The sequence below is a fragment of the Cervus elaphus genome, chromosome 19 (genome assembly GCF_910594005.1).
Source record: "Cervus elaphus chromosome 19, mCerEla1.1, whole genome shotgun sequence".
NCBI classification, from domain to species: Eukaryota; Metazoa; Chordata; class Mammalia; order Artiodactyla; family Cervidae; genus Cervus; species Cervus elaphus.
The window spans coordinates 95,069,203-95,087,804 of record NC_057833.1 but is presented as its reverse complement, the minus strand read 5'-3'; the positions used below and the strand labels follow the sequence as shown (position 1 = coordinate 95,087,804).

Here is an 18,602-nt window from a genome sequence, read left to right as displayed (position 1 = left end):
ATTTACTAAGCTGTTCAAGGCTGTCTCCAGGAGACAGGAATATACAGTGGAAAAAAGATTCCTTCTTCAACTGCATTCCCTTACATCATATATAAAACACACCTAAGACCAGCCACTATAATACTCCTAGAGAAAAACCTAGGAAAAACACTCTTTGATATAAATTGCAGCAATATTGTTTTGGAATTGTCTCCTAGATATGTCTCTGTTTTGTATTATGGAAATAAAAGAGTAAAAAGCTCTTTGTCATCTCACATGAAAGCTTCTCTATTTTCAAAGTCCTTATCTTCTTGGGCTTAATTTCTTTAGTATTTTATCATCTCAGAACTTATAATAGTTTTGACAATGTGAAAATGGGCACAGATGAGAAAGAGCTATTGGATCATTTTATTTCACTTCTAAACAGGTTGTAAAGGGGATTCCTACAAACAGGTTATATACAGATAAATCCCAGGCAAAATAAAACAGAAAAATTTTAGTTAAATAATACACAGGGGGACTTCCCTGGACATTTAATGGTTGAGAGTTTGACTAACAAAGTAGGGGACACAGGTTCAATCCCAGGTCGGGGAGGATTCCACATGTCCTGAAGCAACTAAGCCTGCAGACCACAACCACTGAGCCCAGTTTCTCAACCACTGAAGCCACAAGCTTAAGTCCGTGCTCCACAACAAGAGAAGCCAAAACAAGGAGACCCCGTCACACCGCAAAGAAGAGTAGCCCCTGCTTGCCATGGCTACAGAAAGCCTGAGTGCAGCAAGCAAGACCCAGGGCAGTTGAAAATACATAAATAAATAAGCCACACAGGGTAAGAATATCTATACTTTTATGAGTCTTAGTTTTTCTCTCTAAAAACAGCAGGCTTGTATTATCCAGGAAAAAAAAATAAATTTAAATCAGGAGCTTCACGAAATATAAATTAAATACAAGAAAAAGATTTTGTTTAATTTACTGATTAATGGGAGAACTAGTAAGATATTAGTCAAAAGGAAACTCTGATGTACCATTTTTAACATTGCCTAATTAGGAATGGGTAATGAATTTATTTGTTGTTATTGTCCAGTTGCTCAGTCATGTCTGATTTTTTGTGACCCCATGAACTGCAGCCTGGCAGGCACCCCTGTCCATCACCAGCTCCTGGAGCCTATTCAAACTCATGTCCATCAAATCAGTGATGCCATCCAACCATCTCATCCTCTGTTGTCCCCTTCTCCTCCTGCCTTCAATCTTTCCCAGCATCAGAGTCTTTTCCAGTGAGTCAGTTCTTCACATTCTTCACATCATATCTTTACTTTTCCATATTTTATTACTATAAAGCCCTTCCTATATTTCTTACTGACACAAACAGCAATTCTCCAAGGTAGGTATAATTATGATCATTCCATTTCATTGATGAGGCAGAATAAAGTTCAAAAGAGCTAAATAATCTACATATTATCAGAGACAGAGCTTGTATTCAGATCATCATTCTTCTAAATTCAAATTTTATTCTTCCTCAATCATTTCAAATAATCTCAGAGAAAAGAGAGTATGTCATTGGAATCTCTCTTGTTTTCTAGTAATTGGAAAACATTCCATAGTATTTAGAAGGGCTTCCCTGGTGGCTCAGAGGATAAAGTGTCTGCCTGCAATGTGGGAGACCTGGATTCGATCCCTGGATTGGGAAGACCCCCTGGAGAAGGAAATGGCAACCCACTCCAGTATTCTTGCCTGGAGAAACCCATGGACAGACAAGCCTGGCGGGCTACAGTCCACGGGGTCGCAAAGAGTTGAACACGACTGAGTGACTTCACTTTCACATAGTGTGCCTACATATAGAAGCAGTTGGTTCTCAGAAAGCTATATGCCTTACTGCTGCTGCTGCTGCTGCTAAGTCTCTTCAGTCGAGTCTGACTCTGTGTGACCCCATAGACGGCAGCCCACCAGGCTCCCCCATCCCTGGGATTCTCCAGACAAGAACACTGGAGTGGGTTGCCATTTCTTTCTCCAGTGCATGAAAGTGAAAAGAGAAGGTGAATTCGCTCAGTCATGTCCAACTCTTAACGACCTCATGGACTGCAGCCTACCAGGCTCCTCCGTCCATGGGATTTTCCAGGCAAGAGTACTGGAGTGGGGTGCCATTGCCTTCTCCGATATGCCTTACTAGTGGAATATAAATTAGGAAGAAGAAACTAATATTTAAAATTATATTGAATTTCTTGTTCTCTTGGGAAAAAATTATCAGTGATTATGAAAATTAATTGTACAGTATTTAAGCTGTTATGAACAATTTGAAGTGATATCAAATGGTCACAATGACATAAAATTAAATCTTAGCTTTCTTAACATACTGAAAAGATGGTGGAACAGAAAGATCATATAATATGTAAATCAGCTCTGATTTACCCTTCAAGTTTGAGAATCTGTGTTACTATCTCTCCAATGTTTTAAACCACTCTGTCCTTGGAGTTGTATTCTGGAAACACATTTTACCAGTATAGTTCCAGGAACTCCTTGATTGAAAAACTATTTTTATGGACAGCCTTCATTGAGTTAGGTCTAACTCCATTCTCTTTCCATTGTATGCTTCTCTAGTGCTTGGGGAGTTGGACTAGATAGGTGTACAGGAAAGGTGTTTAGGATAGGGAATGGTGTAGGGGAAAGGTGTAGGGGATAGGTATAGGGGAAAGGTGCTGGGAAAGATTGAAGGCAGGAGGAGAAGGGGACGACAGAGGATGAGATGGTTGGATGGCATCACCGACTCAATGGACATGAGTTTGAGTAATCTCCGGGAGTTACTGATGGACAGGGAGGCCTGGTGTGCTGTAGTCCATGGGGTCACAAAGAGTCAAACACGACTGAACTACTGAACTGAACTGAAGGGCTCTAAAGCAACCTCTCCACTGAGCACAGTAGTTAATTAGATAGATATTGGATGACCACTCAATGAATGAGTCATTGTAAATGGATTTCCATCTTTTAAGAAGTTGAGAATTATGACTTTGTCAGTCCACGCTAATTCTCTGATCTGACTCTAGATTTCATTCCAGAGTTGAAAGAAAAGTTCAAGACATTTCTACAATGATACTTCAACGAAATTTGTATCTCTTATAATTCTTTGTGTGTGTGTTCAATTGCTCAGTCGTGTCTGCAGTTTTGAGACTCCATAGACTATAGCCTGTCAGGCTTCTCTGTCCATGGGATTATCCCAGCAGGAATACTGGCATGGGTAGGCATTTCCTCCTCCAGGGCATCTTCCTGACCCAGGGATAGAAAAGCTCTGCGTCCTGCATTGCAGGCAGATTCTTTATGACTAAGCCACCTGGGAAGCCTTAGATAGTTTCAATTTTTCATTCAGACTATCTGAACATGATGTGTGAGTGTGCTTCTGTATAGGAATATTTCTGAGTTGAATTGAGTTACAGTTATTTATCAAGTAACTTCAATATTGATATTTATTTATTTTAGTAGATAAATGTAATGGGCTTTACAGTTGGTGACAATATATGTGTCATTCTTCTTTAGTTGCAAAACAATAACTTAAAGATCAGTTCCTGGCCTTGGATTTAGTGGCCTGGCTTCTTCTCCTTAGCAAATGACATTCTTATTCCATTTTTTAAATTTTCTTGTTATAAATTGTGAATAATATTGTCTTTTTTTTTAATGCCATATGAATATTATTCAATGAAAGTGGCTGAAATAAGTGCATTTTACCATCTCTATGTACTGGTAAATAATGTAATTGCTTTCATAATTATCATATTTATCTAATTCTAGAACTGGCATAATAAACAACTACTTTAAGAAGTACTGTGAATTTCATCTTGTTTGAAGTGCCATTATTATAATAAGACTCATAGTTACCACTTAATGTATATGAAAGCAATATGTTAAAATCATGATTTGCATATGTAAGTTAAACCACAAATAACTATAATAAAGTTTAAATATCAATTAGTTATCCACCTAAATATTTAGTTTACACAATACCAAATACTCAGACATCATAATAAATTCATATGTTTTCAAAAACCTGAATTCATAAGAAATCAATGTTTCTTTTTTTTCCCCCCTTTTTTCATAGTGTTTTGTCTTCAAGAAGGAGGTCAAAATTAAAGATGCATGATAAAGAAAGTTCTCCTCTGCTGTTCAGGTAATTTCAGGAAACAACTGATTTGCTGGCAAAGTCTGCTAATGTAATGAAATACCCCTGAGGTTCTATTAGCAACAACTGAGAAGCTTTAGAGAATGTGCCCATAAAAAGGACATGTGATTATTTTAAGGTTCCTCCAAAAGTACCACTTAAAAGTCAATGAAGACATTCACTGTAACTTAGCTAGGAATTTCTATTTCTTCAGTTATTTACAAAATAATGTTGGATTAAAGACCTAAATAAAAGAATGGATACTGTAAAACTCCTGGAGGAAAGCTCAGGTAGAATACTCTGACACAAACAGCAGCAACACATTTTTGGAACCATCTCTTAAATCTGACTTTGTTTTATGGCTATAAAGAGTAGAAAGCTTTTTGTAATCTCAAATGCAAGCCTGGTTGTTTCCAGGTTCTCTTCTTTTTGGTAGGATTTTAATCCCATTTATTTTTCCAAGAGAAAAGCATTTGTAGGAACTTCCACTAAGTCTTTTCAGTCTTTCCTGTATGGTTTTCAGAATTGACCCATATCTTTAGTGAAAAGAGCACCTAAAATTCAGGGTTTAGTGCCTGGCTTTTCAAAATATTGGTTCCAGAAAACACTGAGCATTTGATATTTCTCTAATGCTTTAAAACACATACATTTTATATCTTCTTTGCTCTTCTGGTGGATCACATTGAAATACTTATTGCAAAACCACCATTCTTTCTTCTCTAGGTCACAAATACTATCACTTCATTTCAAGTTTGAGAATAGTTGTGGCTTATATGGAATTACTATGAATTATTACATATTTTTAGGCCCTATGTCAGCTATGTTTTCAATGTCTTATTCTTATTGGAACATATAAATTTTGTTCCTGGGCTTTTGAAGATATTACAAATCTAGCAACTTATTTTACTTCAGTCAAATAAGCAGAAAAAATGAGTTGTTCCTTGCATTTAGCTGGAAGTGTTATAGAGACTTTTACCTATAAGCATGTTAGTTGTCTATCAGTGAGTTGTAATTTAGTGCACAGAACAGAGATTAGCTCAAGATTGTGGAACAGTGAATGTGAGTTCACCCCTTCTTATATAAACACTAAAATCACAACCAGCAGCTGAACAACCATATACCAAAAAAAAAAAAAAAAAGTTGGAACCTACCAAAATAGATACCCTACATCCAAAGGCAAAGAAGAAGCCATAATAATATTGTAGGAGAGGCACAGTCATGGTTAAATCAAATCCTATACCCACCTGGTAGGCAACCCACATATTGGAAAGCAATTTTACTACACAATTTCTGCCACAGGAGTGAAAGTCTTGAGCCCTGTCAGGCTCACCAGGCTGGATATCCAGCACAGGGGTAGGAGCCCCTGGAGGATCTGGCTTTGAAGGCAAGCAGAGTTTAATCACAGAAATTTCACAATGATGAAGGTAACAGAAACTACACTCTTGGAGGGTATACACACGGTTGTGTACATATTAGGATTTGGGAGAAAGAATCAATGACATTCCAAGAGACAGGGCCAGAACTACTTTCTAGTATTGGAGACTGCAGAAGTGGGGCATGTCTTCGGCTCATGGTAGGGACAGAGACAACGGCAGTGGCAAGTCTGGAGACCACTCATTGGTATGAGCCTTTCTGGAAGCCACCATTAGACCCGCTCTCCACCCATAGGCTCCTTTGCTGGATACCTCAAGAAAGCAACCAACAGGATGGGAATACAGATCCACCCAACATCAGACAAGCTTCTCATAGAAGTCCAGAGCACAACCCTGCCCACCAGAGTGATCAGACCCAACTCACCCATCAGTATACAAGAACCAGTCCTTCCCATCAGGAAGCCTACATAAGCCACTTGAGACAGACTCAAGGCTGTCTCAGCAGACAGCAGACAGCAGAAGATAAGGCAGACAGCAGAAATAAGAACTACAATCTGCAGCCTGTGGGACTGAAACCAAATTCACAGAAAGTTAGAGAGCAGGAGGGCATATGGCCCAGATGAAGAGACAAGATAAAACTCCAGAATAACAACTAGTTCAGTTCAGTTCAGTTCAGTCACTCATTTGTGTCTGACCCCATGAACCACAGCATGCGAGGCCTCCCTGTCCATCATCAACTCCCGGTGTCCACCCAAACCCATGTCCATTGAGTCGGTGATGCCATCCAACCATCTCATCAGCTGTTGTCCCCTTCTCCTCCTGCCCTCAATCTTTCCCAGCATCAGAGTCTTTTCAAATGAGTCAGCTCTTCGCATCAGGTGGCCAAAGTATTGGAGCTTCAGCTTCAACATCAGTCCTTCCAATGAACACCCAGGACTGATCTCCTTTAGGATGGCCTGGTTGGATTTCCTTGCAGTCCAAGGGACTCTCAAAGTTCTTCTGCAACACTGAAGAAGGAATTCATAGGGCCTGAACTCCATCTCAGGCCTGTCCGTGCTGGCTGTGCTCGACTGCCTCTCCAGTGGACTCTGAACTCTCTGCTTAGTGCCTGTGAGGACAACAATGGAAGGATAAGACCCCCTCCAGACAGAGGAATCCTGAAGATCACATCCAGGCTACTCATTGCCTAAGAGGAAGCATACCGTAATCACACCTGTCTCCGGACAGGTCATAAACTTTTTTTCGTATCTGTCAAGATGTAATCACAGGCTTATGGATTATTAACTGGTTGGAATGTAACTGTGGGCTTATTGACTATTGACTGTTTAAGACACGTACACATGGGACAAGTGGTGGGTTTAGACACGTACACATGGGATAGAAGGTGGGTTTAGACACGTAGGCATGGGGTATAAAAGATTTTCACAAATGCTGGACGGGGTCCTTGGCTAAGAGGAGACTCTGCCTTGGGCCTGCCGGTGTAATAAACTGCACTCCACTATCTGCATTGTCCTTCTGAGTGAGTCTGTTCCCCGGAAAGCGTGGCTATAACAACACCACAGTTCAAAAGCATCAATTCTTTGGCACTCAGCTTTCTTTATAGTCCAACTCTCACATCCATACATGACCACTGGGAAAAATGTAGCCTTGACTAGACGAACCTTTGTTGACAAAGCAATGTCTGTGCTTTTTAATATGCTGTCTAGGTAGGTCATACCTAGACAGTAAGTGTCTTTTAATTTCATGGCTGCAGTCAACATCTGCAGTGATTTTGGAGCCCCCCAAAATAAAGGTAGCCACTGTTTCCACTGTTTCTCCATCTATTTGCCATGAAGTGATGGGACTGGATGCCATGATCTTACTTTTCTGAATGTTGAGCTTTAAGCCAACTTTTTCACTCTCTTCTTTCACTTTCATCAAGAGGCTTTTTAGTTTGTCTTCACTTTCTGCCATAAAGATGGTGTCATCTGCATATCTGAGGTTATTGATATTTCTCCTGGCAATTTTGATTCCAGCGTGTGCTTCATCCAGCCCAGAGTTTCTCATGATGTACTCTGCATATAAGTTAAATAGGCAGGATGACAATACACAGCCTTGACATACTCCTTTTCCTATTTGGAACCAGTCTGTTGTTCCATGTTCAGTTTTAACTATTGCTTCCTGAGCTGCATACAGGTTTCTCAAGAGGCAGGACAGATGGTCTGGTATTCCCATCTCTTTCAGAATTTCCCACAGTTTCTTGTGATCTACACAGTCAAAGGCTTTGGCATAGTCAATAAAGCAGAAATAGATGTATTTCTGGAACTCTCTTGCTTTTTCCATGATCCAGCAGATGTTGGAGATTTGATCTCTGTTTCCTCTGCCTTTTCTAAAACCAGCTTGAATATGTGGAAGTTCATGGTTCATGTATCGTTGAAGCCTGCCTTGGAGAATTTTGAGCATTACTTTACTAGCGTATGAGATGAGTGCAATTGTGTGGTAGTTTGAGCATTCTTTGGCATTGCCTCTCTTTGGGTTTGGAATAAAAACGGACCAGTCTGGTGGGCACTGCTAAGTTTTCCAAATTTGCTGATATATTGAGTGAAACACTTTCACAGCATCATCTTTCAGGATTTGAAATAGCTCAACTGGAATTCCATCACCTCCGCTAGCTTTGTTCATAGTGATCCTTCCTAAGGCCCACTTGACTTCACATTCCAGGGTATCTGGCTCTAAGTAAGTGTGAGTGATCACACCATTGTGATTATCTGGGTCGTGAAGATCTTCTTTGTACAGTTCTTCTGTGTATTCTTGCCACCTCTTCTTAATATTGTCTGCTTCTGTTAGGTCCATACCATTTCTGTCCTTCATTGAGCCCATCTTTGCATGAAATGTTCCCTTGGTATCTCTAATTTTCTTGAAGAGATCTCTAGTCTTTCCCATTCTATTGTTTTCTTCTACTTCTTTGCACTGATCACTGAGAAAGGCTTTCTTATATCTCCTTGCTATTTTTTGGAACTCTGCATTCAAATGGGTATATCTTTCCTTTTCTCCTTTGCTTTTCACCTCTCTTCTTTTCACGGCTATTTGTAAGGCCTCCTCAGACAGTCATTTTGCCACAATTCAGTGGAAATAGGCAACTTACTGAAAAAATAAATCATAGTAATGGTAATGAAAGTGATCCAAGATCTAAGAAAAAGAATGGAGGCAAAAATTGAGAAGCTGCAAGAAATATTTAATAAAGACATACAAGAACTAAAGAACAAACAGAGACAAATGATACAATAACCAAAATGACAAATATCTTAGAAGGAATCAATAGCAGAATAATTGAGGCAGAAGAATAGATAAATGACCTGGAAGACAGAATAGTGGAAATCAGTGCCATGAAATAAAGAAAAAAGACTGAAAAGGAGTTGAAGACAGTCAAAGAAACATCTGGGACAACATTAAATGCACCAACATTTGCATTATAAGAGTCTCAGAAGAAGAGAAAGAGAGAAAGGACCTGAGAAAATGTTTGGAGAGATAATAACAACAATCTTTCCAAACATGTGAAAGAAATTTGGGATGTTTTCACCTGTTGGCTATTGTGAGTAATGCTGCTATTAACACTGGTACATAAATAACTGTTAGATATCTCTGCTTCTATTCTTTTGTGTATAAAATACCAAGAGCATACTTATATTTAACTAATACTTATATTTAACTAGTCTCCTTTTTACAAAGGGAATTTCAAAAGTTATAATAATTATTATTAAATAGGTCTACTGTTCTGACAGACCCAAAAGATAGCAATGAAAATAGTGTAAAATCAGCTATAAATACCTAAGTGTTGTAAGTGGTCAACAGATCCAAAGGTTAAACTCTTTCTATTGGAAGTTATCTCTTGAATGTTCAGACAACTATGAATTGTGATTATTTATTTTTCATTACAAATGCACATGTGTCTTCCTTATTGTGAGTGCAGATATTTAATTATACATATATGCAATTTTAAGCATCTCTTTACAGGAAACTCTTCTCAGCAGGAAGCCTTTTCCTTGTCACTTTATCAAAGTTACAGCATAGTATCCTTTAACCAGACACCCCATGCTCTACTCATTTTCAGCCCATGACCACCTTTCAAATATTTCAGCTTATAACAGCAGCTTGCCTAACTGGTTGGTTCTTTCTCTAGATCAAAAAAGTTAGAAATGAAAAATAAGTAACAGATTATCAGATTTCTTTCCTAGGTTCCCTTTCAATAATTTCACAGTCAAACTGTACGACCAAACTGTGTAAACAAGGTAACATCTAAAAGAAGTCAACAAGCCTGCATGCAGCGGGGCGTGTCGAGGAATCTGGCTCTCTACCTCAATGATTAACTGAGATTTCTTCCCTTCTTCCATTCAAACTGTTCATGGCTCAGCAGAATGTTTTTAGGTGGTTTTTGCCAACACTAAATCCATCATTTCTGTAGATTGCTGGCATTGTCGTTTAAGGCAGCTCTCCTATTTACCAAGTTTTATGTGTATTGATTTTTTTTTCAAGTGACAAACAGCTTGATCTGACTTGGGAACGATATTCTGTTACTGACTACCCTTCTATATCACTATTATAATGTTAATATATAAAATCTATTTCTCTACTATTTTATTTCTTAGGTCTTTATTGTGTTCAATTAACATATTTATCCATGAACCAACAGTATAGTATTAAAATTACTGCAGTGTTTCAGATACCATTGCCATATTAAAAAAAAAAAAAAAAATCACTCCCAAATTTAGTAGTTTAAAAAACTAACTCTCACTTTACTGTTTCAAGTAATTATAATCAACAATTTGATTAGTTCAGTTGGGTACTTTAAGCTCAACATCTCTCATAAGCTTGCAGTCAGAAACCGGCTGAGGCTGAAGTCATGTAATCAGTTTCCTCACTCATATGCCCATGTAGGCTGGGAAGCCTTGAGCAGTGGCAATTGAAACAAGCAGTGCTCCATGAGGTCATAGGGTGAAGCCTCATCCAATAGAACTGGTGTCCTAGTGAGGAATGGAACGTAAACTAGAGTCCACATGTTTGCTCAGAGGAAAGGCCCTGAGAGAATGGAGTGAGAAGGAGGCCATCTGTAAGCAGGAAGAGAGGCCTCACCAGAAACCCATCCTGCTGTCACTTTAATCTTGGACATCCAGCCTCCAGAACTGTGAAAAAAATGAATGACTTGTATTTAAGCTATGCAGTCTGCAGTATTTTGTCATGGAAACCCAAGCAATTAATATATGGTGTTATTGATAATGGATGGTGATGATGATAAAATACAGATTGACTATGCTCAATAGAGGTCTGAATTGAAAGACCAAGTTTCAAGTCATAAAAGAAAAAACATATTTCTTCATCCAATTGCCAGAATTAGATAATTTCCAAATCCAGAGATTATTTGACTAAAGAAGATATCAGATATTTTTGAGTTACAGCTGTCAGCACATATAGGTCGTGCAAATCTTCAACCTAACCTTTCTCTGAGAGATCTGTGGCCATTTACTAAGGTAACTATACTCTAGCAAATAGAAATGCTCAAATCTTTCTGGAGATTACCTGAGATGGATTCTAACCCTCAGTCCCAGGTGGCATATTGCCACATCCTTCACTGGTCAGAAAGCTGATTGATAGTTGTTGACCTGAAACATATAGGATGCCAAATATTTCTCCAGCAAGCATGAGTTAATTCGGGATCAGCAAGAATTGCAATTTAGAGCCTGTAACCATGATGAACCATGTGCAATTACCCCCACAGGCAAAGAAAGGTAAATGCTTTTGTAGAAGGGAAAAGAAAGTTGAGGGGACACTAGTAAATAAAAAACACATGACTTTTCATTGGCTGAGATGTTTCCAGGAAGAAAAAGAGTCTTTCTTCTTCCTGTTGGGCTCTGCTATGCTGCTATGTCTTCTGGTCTCCCAACTCTATTTCACTGGGTTTCTGTTTATTAATTTCTGCAAAGTGAGAGAATAGTTACTCAGTGCTCTCCTAGTGGCCAGTTCTACATATCTAGTGAACTATGTATATTCTACAGAGGGCAAGCATTTCCATATCTGTTCCCTGATGGTTTAGAGAACTGAATAGACATATTTGAAATGAATCTATCTTTCCAAAGTAATGAGCAAAAAGCACCACATTTTTGTGCTACCAAGGCGATTTGACAGATGCAGGAAGTACTCTAGTCTTACTATTACAACTTAATTTACTTTTGTGGGTTAAGAATAAAGTGGAGACACAGTCTAAACCGGTATGGAAAATGGAAGCTTAAAAAAAAACCTGTATAATAAGTCTTTACTTTGTGTATTTTCTATTTACATGAGAAAATCCTATAGAACTGAGTCAAAGGTTGTATTTGGTTATGAGCTCTCAACATTCTTATTTCCTTAGGCAGTTCTCACTTGGGAAACAATGAAGCTCATTGAAATAACTACATGAACAATTACACAAAGAAAACAATGTCTTTTGTTGAAATTACCTTATTTCAAGTGAGAATAGTGGCTAATCCCATAGGGAAAAGATAAAACAAGTTTGCATTTAGAAAATCTGAATTCTTATCTTTAATCTGACAGTATCCAAATATGCACTTTTAGAAATGCCCCTTTCCTACCCTGGGTTTCAGATTCTTTGTAAGCACAATGAAAAGAGTGAATTATATACTTTCTAATAAACCCCTAATTCTCAATGACTAATATTTTATTAATTGTTTATTTATTTGTGGACCTAATGCTGGCCTCTATACACTTGACTTCTCAAAAACCTCATTTATAATATAATATGAAATCCAAGATAATTATTCAGTTTATGGTGAAGCATGTCCAACATTTCCCAGAAGCTTCTGATTTTGGAGAGCTCTTAAATTCAGCTTGGAACTGAAACAGCAGAAGCAGGCTTTTAATTCTATTACATACTGATTACCTCATCCTGGAGAAGTGAAATAAATGCTCTAATTCTCAGCTTTTCTATCTATGAGTTAGGAATTATGTATTTATCTTTGAGTTATTTACAAATTAAGTATGAATTATGATTACAAAAAATAAATGCTAAATGTAGGATAGTTTTCTAAATAAGAAATTTAGGGCAGATGATATATGGGCAGGGTTGATTATATGTTATTTAACTGACTAAATAAATAAATAAAATGCCTGTATAATTAGAAAGTTTCCTGTGAGAGGAGAAGGACAATTCTCAGTGGAAGAAGTTGACATCTTTGAAATTCCTAAGGGTTTTTTGAATTCATTTTTTAATGTTTCCACAAATTAGACTAAGAAATAGTCTTCTGAAAGCCTTTGTTGAAAGATGGATGTTAAAGAAGTCTCCTGCTAAATATTTGGTGAGTTCTTACATGGGAGATAATGTGGGCTCAGGGTCAAGATCAAGACTTGAGATCAGAGAGTTTTGAAATGTATTTTCAGGGTTGCTCCTCAGTAATTACATGTGCTAGAGTACAATGCTGAACTTCTCCATGTTTCAGTTTCTCTATCTTCCAACCACATATAATGTTTTCAAAACAATTCTTAAATGAGATAATTTATAAAATTCTTCACACAATGCCTAGCATATATGAAGCAATATTAGGTTTTGATCATTACTTATATTAATAATTGCTAACCTTCAGGAAGAACTTTGTAATTTGCCCAGTAATAACATCTCTCAAGAGGAAAATAGGCTTCATTTCCTTAGTCCTTTATCATCTCAGAACTTGTAATATTTTGGATACCACAGAAATATACAGAGATGAGAAAGAGTTGTTGGACCATTTTACTTCACAGCAAACTTTGAAGGAGATTTCTACAAATTGACTATGTAGAAATGAATCAAAAAGAAAATAAACCAGAAAATATATGATGAAATAACCCACAAGGCAAAAATACATAGACTTTTTGAGTATTTTAGCTTATTTCTCTAAAATGTCATTATTATTGCCGAAAAAAATTTGCAAATAAGTGTTGCTAGTAAGGATTTACTTGGGCCTAAATGAGGACTGTAGCCCAGGAGACATTGTTTCAGAGAGCCCTGAGAAACTGCTCTGAGGAAGCAAGGGAGGAGCTAGGCTCTATAGGAGCTTTGCAACAAAGGGCAGGTAGTTGGGATCATCAAAAGATTACTGTTACTTAAAGAAACCAGATACATTAAGGAATTTACCGCTGTCCTATGTATGGGAAGATGCAAGAGGCTGGATTCACTGAAATCTCTCATTTGATATGCACCTCAGCTATCTGGGTCCAGTTACCTGTGTTTTCACATCACAAACTTCCTTTACCTTAGGAAATGGCTGTTCTCTGAGGATCCTAAAACGGTAGGTACTCTTTTCTTCCAGAATTTCCTCAGGGCTCACAAGCTCACATTCTCGTTGTTCAGCCTCTCAGTCCTGTCTGATTCTTTGTGACCCCATGGACTGCAGCATGCCTAGCCTCCCTGTCCTTCACTGTCTTCTGGTGTTTGCTCAGACTCATGTCCACTGAGTTGGTGATGCCATCCAACCATCTGATTCTCTGTCATCCCCTTCTCCTTCTGCCCTCAATCTTTCCAGCATCAGGTTCTTTTCCAGTGAGTCAGCTCTTCACACCAGGTGGTCAAAGTATTAGAGCTTCAGCTTAAGCATTAGTCTTTACGTTGAATATTCAGGGTTGACTTCCTTTAGGGTTGATAGGTTGATCTCCTTGCAGCCCAAGAGATTCCCAAGAGTCTTCTCCAATACCACTGTGCAAAAACATTAATTCTTCACTGCTTAGCCTCCTTAATGGTCCAACTCTCACATCTGTACATGACTACTGGAAAAACCATGGCTTTGACTATATGGATCATTGTCAGCAAAGTGATATATCTGCTTTTTAATACACTGTCTAGGTTGGTCTCAGCTTTTCTTTAAGGAGCAACCATCTTCTAATTTTGTGACTATAGTCAATGACTGCAGTGATTTTGGAGCCAAAGAAAATAAAGACTGCCACTGTTTACAGTTCTCCCCATCTATTCACCATGAAGTGATGGGACTGGATGACGTGATCTTAGTTTTTGGAAGGCTGAGTTTTAAGCCAACTTTATCACTCTCCTCTTTCACCTTCATCAAGAGGCTCTTTAGTTCCTCTTTGCTTTGCTTTCTCCCATTAGAGTGTTATCATCTGCATATCTGAGGTTGTTGATATTTCTCCTGGCAATCTTGATTTCAGCTTGTGATTCATCCAACCTGGCATTTCATATGATTTACTTTGCATAGAATTTAAATAAGCAGGGTAACAATATACAGGCTTTTCATATTCCTTTCCCAATTTTGAACCAGTCTATCTTTCCATATCTGGTTGTAACTGTTGCTTCTTGACCTGCATGCAAGTTTCTAAAGAGGCAGGTCACATGGTCTGGTATTCCCATCTCTTTAAGAATTTTCCACAGTTTGTTGTGATCCAGTCAAAGGCTTTCATGTAATCCATGAAACAGAAGTAGATGCTTTTCTGACATTCCCATGCTTTCTCTATGATCCAACTGATGTTGGCAATTTGATCTCTGGTTCCTCTGTCTTTTCTAAATCCAGCTTGTATATCTGGAAGTTCTCAGTTCATGTACTTCTGAAGCCAGCTTGAAGGATTTTGAGCGTTACCTTGCTAGCATGTGAAATGAGGACAACTGTATGGTACCTTGAACACTATTTGCCATTGCCTTTCTTTGGGATTGGATTGAAAACTGACCTTTTCCATCTCACATTGGGGGGCTGCAATTGCTGAGGGCTGTGACACCTTTGTTTCCTGTTATGGCAGAAAAGTTTCCATTTCTCATTACAATATCCAAAGGAAAAAGACTTTTTTGAAAAGTGAAATCGGATTTTCATAAAACATGAAAAGAACATATAACACATAACAGAAATTTTATTTAGCTGATTGATTAATGAGAGAATTAGTAGGATATAATCACAGTCAAAAGGCAAATTCAGTGTACCATTTTTAACATTGTTCAATCAGAGGTATGTAATGATTTTATAAATAAATGTAAGATTTGTTTTATCTCTAATGATCAGGGAAATCAATCAAACTTGCATCTGACAATATTAGCATATCTATGGAAAATAATTACATCCATTCTTGTCAGTTGTCTGTTACCTCAATAACTGTAAAATAGCTTACTGTCAGTAAAAGATATAAATCCCATATAACTATGATTCCAAAGGAAATGCTACTGATAACACATACATCTTTATTTTTGTTGCATTTTAGTCTTTCACAATATATTTTTCTGAAAAAGTTAAATTTATTTATCAGCTTTATATAAAACAGGGACTGATGCCTTATGAATAAAACAGATTTATACAGAGAAAAGCGTTTTCACACTTATATTTTTGCACTTAAAAAAACATAAAATTTCTACATCCTTTGAAGTTTAACAAGAAACAGCATATACAAAGTGGGAGATTAAAGCAAGTTGAAAATATTGACTTTTCAAGGTGTGGAGGGAGTTGAGGAAAATTAACGAGATGATATAGTACCACCTGGACTAATAGGAGCAGGAAGCATCACCATAATAGGACCTGGAGAGCATGGAAGACAGAGCACTCAGAAACCCAGAAGGTCCATCCAAATGGATGCAGCCTCAGTTCAAGTCACCCAACCATTGACAGGCCATAATAACGAACCCGGTCAGTGAGCACCATGACATTTCTTCTTTTATTCTCCCCTGCGCTCCTTGGCCAGAAGGTAAGGGAGACGGTTGGTGCAGACAAGGGAAGAAAACCGCTCAGGGTGGAAAGAGTGAGAGATGTCACTGGGTGAAAGGAGTTTATCCTTCCAACTGTTTTTCAGTTTTTTGTTGTTGTTGTTGTTAAGACAGTAAGTACTATTTTTGCAGTTGGCTTGAACAAAAGAAAACACAAAACAAAAGCCAGATGAGAGTCTTCCAATGCATTTATTCACTTGATTTTATCGAACACCAGTATGTCAGACACTGAACCAAGTAATGGTGATAAAGAGGTGAAGAAGACAAATACAGACATTTTATCTTAGATTAATTGAAGTGGTTTTTAAATGAAAGAGGGGGGTAGATTAGATTTAATCTATGTATCATCAATGTGCAGAACCAGAACCAATAATTGTATGAGTATATTTTTAATATTTAATAATATTTTTAACTTTTCTTACTGGCTGAGAAGCAATAAGATTTAATGCCTGGTGAGCTCCCTGTGGCGGGATGTCCTCCAACAAAGACTCAAGGACCACTTGTCAGAAGATGTGCAAGAAGGTTTTGAGCATCCTTGTAATAAACTGAATTAAACAGCTTCAAAATTTCACTTTCTTTATAAAATAGCAAATATAGCACGTTTCTTGTCTTGCACTATGGAAAAAAAATAGCTTCTATTATTAAAACACTTTGGACTTACCTGAAAGCCCAAATGTTAACTTCTCATCACATTGCTGTGGATAATGTTGTTTTTGCAGGTTAATTCTCCACTTCTAAATTTATCTTCGGAATTACAATAAAAGAAAACAAGATGAATGTGACTGAATTCATTCTAATGGGACTTACACAGAATCCTCAGATGCAGAGAATTCTATTTTTGGTGTTACTTATCACTTACGTTGTCACTGTCACCTGCTCATTGTGGTTACTATAATCTGCAGCCAGACTTTGGACTCCCTGATGTATTTCTTCCTGGCTTTCTTGTCCTTCATAGATGCCTGCTATTCTCTTCCATAATCCCTAAAATGCTAGCCAATTTGCTCTCTGATTCAAAGTCTGTCTCCTTCAGTGCCTGCATGATACAGCTCTTCATTGAACATTTCTTGGGAGCTTCAGAGATTGTCCTCCTTGTGGTCATGGCCTTTGACTGCTATGTGGCCATCTTCAGGCCTCTGCACTATGTGACTGTCATGGATCACCGCACATGCTGCCTCCTGGTGGGGGTGTGTTGGGCAGTGGGTTTTCTCCACTCATTTGGACAGATCCTAGTCATTTTCAGGCTCCCATTCTGTGGTCCAAACATAATGGATCACTTCATGTGTGATATATTCACCTTGATACAACTTGCCTGCACTGACACTTTCCTTGCTGGTCTCTTGGTTGCGGTCAGTGGTGGGGTAATCCCTGTGATCACTTTTGTAATATTGTTGGTATCCTGTGTGTTCATTCTTTGCTCCATGAGGACTCACAGCTCTGCAGGGAGGAAAAGAGCCCTGTCTACCTGTAGCTCCCACATCACAGTTTTCTTCTTTGTGCCTTGTATATTTATGTATCTGCGATCAGTAGCTACTTTTCCCATGGATAAAGCCATAGCAGTATTCTATACTCTTATTACCCCCATGTTAAACCCTTTTATCTACACGGCAAGGAATACAGAGGTCAGAAATGCCATTAGAATGCTATTAAGCAGGAATACAATTTCAGAAAGTAAATGACTCAACATGAATATTTTATTTCTATCTTGACTTTTACATTTTCATATATTATTACTATAAAGCTCTTCCCATACCTTTAACTTGACACTTATACACCTGTGCAAGGTATTATTACAATTATTCCCATTTCATAGATGAAGAACAATGAACTTCAAGAAAGTTAAATAAACCATCCAATATCAGAGACGGAACTAGTATTCAGACCTGAATACTTCTAAATTCAAATTTGATAGTATTTCAACTATTTCAAAAGGTATCAGAAAAAAGATAGAATTTCATCAGAACCAAGGCTCTTGATTTGTAATGATTGAAAATTTTCCTTTCTAATTACACTCTTATATAATCTTCCTGCATGTATAAGTGATTGGTACTCAGAAAACTGTTTGGCCTACTGGTATCTAGAATATAAAATAGAAAGAAAATACTTTCCAATGCTCCTTTGGCATACACTTAATATATCTAATATTTAAAATTATATTTGATTTCTTGTTCTTTCTAATAAAAGTTTTCAGTGATTATAAAAATTTAATTTAGTATTTATTTAAACTAATGTGATGTGAAAATTTTAAACTGTTCTCAAATAGTCTCAACAGAAATATAAAATTGAAATTTAGTGCTGTCATTTGAAGGAAAAAAAATTGAGGATCTGAAAGCTTAAATCATTAGATCATAGAACACATAAATCAACTTTTAATCCAAATACTTTTACTTCACATCCTGTGATCTTTACATTACAA

General features: G+C 37.6%; 1 pseudogene; it reads left to right on the top strand.

Moving 5' to 3' along the window:
- The first annotated feature begins 16,961 nt into the window (after positions 1-16,961).
- On the top strand, positions 16,962-17,865 carry LOC122675258 (annotated as a pseudogene).
- The last annotated feature ends 737 nt before the right edge of the window (positions 17,866-18,602 follow it).